Genomic DNA, 5,880 nt, shown 5'->3' on the forward strand with positions numbered 1-5,880 from the left:
CCGCCCCGCACGGGGGGCGGAGCGGGGGGCGGGGCCTGCCGAGAGCGACGGCAGGGGCGGGGCTGCGCAGGGACTACAAAGACCGGCGTGCCCCGCCCGCTAACGTGAATGGCGCTTTCCGGTGCGTGGGGCGCGGTGCATTTTGGGGTTTGTAGTTCTGTGCTGTTGTCCCGCGGGGTGGAGTTGTCCCCTGAGGGTGGTTGTGCCTCGGCGCAGGAAAAGAAGGCGCGGAAGGGTTGGGGATCTCCACATTCCCGGTTGCTGAGCACAGGGAAGCCCTCGGCCTCTGCTGAGTGCTGGCTCTTAACGTGGTTTCACCGTGCCATAAAGCCCCGCTGTGCCGCGAGTCCTGCGCAGGGCAGCGCGACGGGAGTGCTTGTGGACACCGTGTGAAATTCCACGGACCTAAGTAATTAGGAATTTCCCGGGTGACGTGCGGTGGAAAGCACTATTCTTTAATAATGGTGGGAATAAATGACAATCTCGCTATCTAGTGACGTAGGGTACATAAGCAGCAGTATGACGCTCTGGACAAGATGGTCCCAGCACAATTTTTGTTCAAAAAATTTTTGTTCACGCGTTTTGCGTTCTTTATACATAATTTAAAAATGTGATATCCACTCCCCGAGGTCTTTCCTGTGTTCACGGCTCTGGAAAATGCTGCACCTCTTGTTTGTGCTGCACAACTCCTCTGCCTGTTTATCCTAAACTCGGCACTTTTCGCAGGACACGGGCACACAAACAGCGAGAGAAACTTCGCTGTGAGGTGATCCGGGCTGTGGCTGCGAACACTGCAGCCCTGTGGCATTGCCCTTGGCAGTAAATACCGCCCTGGGGGCTGATGTTACCACCTCAGTGTAATTCTTTCGTTAGGTTATGTTCTTAGGATGTTTGGGGATTTTTTTCTGTGCTTAGTGTTTTGTTGTTGTTGTTTGGTTTTGCTTTTTGTTTGGGGCTTTTTTTTTTTTTTCCGGTTTTTTTCCCCCTCCTCTGTCATATTGTTTCAGCACCACATTGGACTGTCTGGAATTAATTTTGAACTTAGCGGTTTTTCTGGATGCTAGTATTTCAAGAAGTAGTCTCAGATTTGGCAGGGTAGCTCGTATTCATTGTGAGTAGGATTAATACACTCAAAAAACACTTGTGAATGATTAGTTCAGAAGCCATGCAATGGGAACTTTTTTGGATCCAATTCTATTTTAAATATGTAATACTAGGAAGAGACATTTCACTAAATTTTAAAATACCATATTAAATCTGAGGAAATTGGTTAAATTACATTTTGAAAATTACACTGCCAAACCAGATATGCTGAGTATGTAATTGCTATCAACTTTAAACTTTATTTTACTCAGGATGAAAATATCCCTTAACATAGAGCAGCAGAAAAGAAAAAATAAGTTAGAAACAAGAGAATTCTCATTTCCATTTTCCCAGAACACTTTTTTCGTAGTAGTTGATCATGTTTGATCATGTATCATTATTACAATAATTTAGTTGCGTATTCTATGTCTAAATAGTTATAAAGTTTTCTACCTGTTTATTTTATTCCACCTAAAAAAAGCTCCTTTAAAAAATAAAAAATCAGGCTTTTTTTCCCATCTAGAAATAATTTGATACTCAAAAATGCACGCTTCTCAACTTGCTATTCTCCTTTCTTAACAGTTTGTGGCATTATTTTATTGTAGAGGTTAACACAAAATTTTTACCAGCCCCAGGTGATCGTGAGGTCAGTTTTCATAATGGCAATGTGGACTGAACAGGATCCTATCCCAAGCCCTTTGAAGAGAACAAGATCTGTTCAGTCACAGTGAGCAGGTACAGGAGCAAGGCGTGAGGCTGCATTCCTTCTGCCCTTCGGACATCCCAAGGAAGTCAGCGGGATTTTTGGCTGCTGAGCAATGTGGGCTCATTGCCTTCACGTCACGAGGTTCTGTCCGCAAAATGATCAGGGATGACTCTTGGTTCGCTGGCAGAGGAGCAGCTGTGCAGGGTTAAAGTGAGTTAAAATGGGGTCTGTGCTCTTGCTGGCTTCCTCGGGGTAGCAGCTGTTCCCTGTGCCCTCGGTCTGTGCCCACCCGGCTTTGAGAAGGAGCAGCTTTGCTCCGGCTGCTTGTGCAAGCACAAGGGAGAGACTCGCATCGCAGGCGACATGAGCCACCCTGTGGCAATACCCTGAATCTGCCTTTATTGAGGCGAAAGGACGACAAAACTAGTTGCTGAATGTGTAAAAACAGTGGAAAGTATTTGCTGCCTTTTTTTTTCCCCTCACATTTATTGGTACCAGATGTCACTTGTGCTCTGCCTTCATTTTCTAGTTATTTAGTTTTCCAGACGATTGGTATATATATCATAGACCCAATCAAAATCTGTGCAGCCATTGTAATCCTGTGTGCCAAAACCATGATTTTTGCTAATGCTGCCTGGCTCACTAGCTTAATTTAACCTTGTTTAGGGGCTAGGGCTTGCAGAATCAGGAAAGCCTATTAATGTAAGAGAACTTTATGCAACCTCTGTGAACTTCCCAGCACTTTCTCTGCCGGGAAGAAGAATTCGGGAAATGCTAATTGTGTAACACTGATGGTTCAGCAATGCCACCTTCTGTTGTAAAAGAATAAAACCTAAGAAAATAATCCTGTAGGTGAGAACGCTGGGATAATCTTATTGAATTAAATGCAGCTTCTTTTGTTCTAGTTGAGTCATAATGTGATATGTTTTCAAAGTCTCACCTGCCCCCATGATCCTGGGAAACACTGAGGGTAGACCTTCAATCAGGTTATGGGATTTAGGTACTCAAATCTAATTGCATTTCAACTGGATATAGGCACTTTAATTCCATTGTAGTTTAGAGTGCCTGCATTAAATCCAGTTATATTCCGATGGGATTTGGGCCTTTCTCTCTCAGAATACTATGAAGTCTGTGGCTTGGAGGATTTTTTATGACAAAACATCCAATTTTCTTTCTTAGCTGTAGAGCCTTCAGTGTTAGAAGTGATGGAGCTTCTTCTAAAGGTAATTCTTTAATTCTTTTCAAATTCTAGTAACAGCACAACTTTAGAAATGTACAGCTGGGTATTTTGAAAGTACACTTAAGCATTGAAACTGGAAATTTTGTACTGACAGGAATTTCATGTGGGCATCCAGATCCTGAGTTGTTATCACAGTAATACTTTCAGCAGTTGCCCTGTCATTCTGATGTCTCCACTTCAGAGGGGGTGTATCAGTGTGTGTGGATGTTATATATAAATACTCCTGTGCCTGTGTGATGTCAACATTTGTTCAGAAGGACTTTGGTTTTTGGAGCTAAAAAACCATGACCTTTTTCACATATCCTTTGAGAGCTCCTGTCCTTGGGTGGTTAGAATACCCAATTTCAGATATCCAGAAAGGACTTGGGGGGAGGTAAGAGATAGGATTTAGATTCCATTCTGGGCTGGTTCTTTGCAGGTTTGGTCTGACTCTCTGTGATTCACTGCTCTGTGGCACCTTGCCTGTGCAGTGTAGGCTCCTGGACGCCTGCAGTCCTTGTTCAGAGTTTAAAGTAGCATGCTGAGGACTAGGCTTTCCCAAAGTCCATTTTTTTATTAGCTCTAGATCTTTATGGTTTCTAGCTCAGGTTTTGAATTTCAGACTAGACCCCTGACCATGACTTCAGGTGTGGGAGACTGATTACCTCAATGGCACATAACTGATTACTCCCTGCCTGGTAACACGAGTATAGCATCTTCTGATGCTTGTCATTAACCAAACTCATAATATCCTGTTACACCTAAATTGATTCCAATGTGGTATAATGATAATGGTCCATTTATGGAATAAAGGTAGACTTGATAGCCTTTTTGTGGAATAACAGGTTCACATGTGGGGTTCAGCTGTTGTGTATTACAGTAGTTTCATGAATACAAGCCGCACAGAGTATAAGCTGCACTTCCGGTGCGTCGACAATGTTGATGTCTTTGTCAATAAATAAGCTGCACCCCGAATATTAGCCGCACTTTCGTTCGTAGCGAGAATCCGTGCGCAGCTTTCACAAATTTGCCAATTAGTAACAGGATCGTGGCATAGCGGGGTTTACTGGCTCGGGGCGGGGCCAGGCAGGCTCAGCCTGCTCATGGTTGCTGATGGGGCCGGGTGGCCCAGCTCAGCGCCACGGCTCGGTGGGGCTGGCCGGGCGGTGCTGCCGCTGCTGCCAGGCTCGCTGGTCCCCCCGCTCCCGTCTGCACCACCGCCGATGCGTTTGCTCGCCCTGGCCGGCACTGCAGGCCCCCGGACCGCTGGGCTCCCCCACACTGCTGGCCCTGGTTTTCCTGGGCTCCAGTGGACTGCTAGCCCCGCTTCTGCTGGGCTTCCCCCTGCTGCCAGGCAGCCCTGCACGCCGGGCTTCCTGCTTCTGCCATTCTCCCCTGCACAGCCGGGCTCCCCCGCCCTGCTGGCTCAGGCTCAGCCGCCCGCCCCCCGCACTGCTGGCTCCGCCTCTGCCAGGCTTTCCCACCTCTGCCGGGGCCGGCCGGGCTCCAGCTTGGCTTGGGGCTGCCGCGGGCTCTCACTTCCGTGTTGGCAGCTTTTAGAATATTGTTCATATATTAGCCGCCCCCGAGTATTAGCCGCACTTCCGGGTTTCCATCAAAATTTTTGTCAAATTGCTGCGGCTTGTATTCGTGAAATTACTGTATTCTGGACGACTCACTGAGTTAAGAATGGGATTTAATAGTTTTCTGTTCAGGTATGCCTGTTGTGCTTCTCTCTTAGATGGGAGTCCTCAAGTAAGAAAGCAGAAGCCTCCAAAGAGTTAAAAATTTCTCCCTGCCAAAGGCTGGGTCTCCTTTGAATTATGAGGAATATTTCTCTCAGGAATTGCATTTGGGTACAGAAACTCATGGATGTTATGGCCAGAATTTTCAGACGAATTAACTATAAAGGTGAACTTTAAAATAATTTGAGTTGTAAAATTTGCTTCTGTCCAGTAGCAGTTATTGAAATGCCTAGAAAACTGTGTTATTCCTTCTTCCTTCCTTATTCTTACCGTTAGCATTTTTGGCCCCTGTCTTGGCTGGATATATCTTGCTTCAGCTTTAAAATACTCAAATTGTTATGATCACCAGCTGCTAGTAAAGTGTCATTAACTAATAAAATCATAGAACCATCAATGCTAGAAGAGACCTTCTAGACCATCCAGTCTTACTGTCCACTTAACATGAAACAGCACCAGATCCAGACACTTCTTGAACACCTCCAGAGATAGTGGACTCCTCCTCCTCCCTGGGCAACCTACTCCAGTGCCTGACTATCTTAACAGTGAAAGAAAATTTTCTAGTATCTAATCTGAATCTCCCATCTCAGTTTAAGGCTGTTCCCTCAGTTCCTCTCACTGCAGGCAGGGTAGAGGAGACTGGCTCCCACCTCACCACAACTTCCTCTCAGGGAGTTGTAAACAAAGGTGCATGCCCCTTGAGCCTTCTTGGGATTGAACAAACATAGCTCCCTCAGATGCTTCTCATAAGACTCCTTTTCTAGACCCTTCATGAGCCTTGCTGCCCTTTGCTGGACATTCCAGCACCTCAATGTCACTTTTGAAGTGAGGGGCCCAGAACTGGACACAGCACTTGAGGTGCAGCCTCACCAATGCCAAGTACAAGCAGACACTCATCTGCGAATGAAAAGCTGGGAAAGTTGGAATTGTTCAACCTGGACAAGAGCAGGTTCAAGGATGCCTTGCCCATGTGCAGAAGTACCTGGTGGAAGTGTGCAAAAAAGTTGGAGCCAGGCTTTTCTCAGTGGCTCCCAGTGACAGGAAAAGAGTCAGAGGGCACAAAGAGAAATAGAGAAAATTCCATCTGAACATAAGAAAGCACATTTTTATTGTGACAGTGGTCAAACACT

The sequence above is a fragment of the Catharus ustulatus genome, chromosome 1 (genome assembly GCF_009819885.2).
Source record: "Catharus ustulatus isolate bCatUst1 chromosome 1, bCatUst1.pri.v2, whole genome shotgun sequence".
Classification (NCBI taxonomy): Eukaryota; Metazoa; Chordata; class Aves; order Passeriformes; family Turdidae; genus Catharus; species Catharus ustulatus.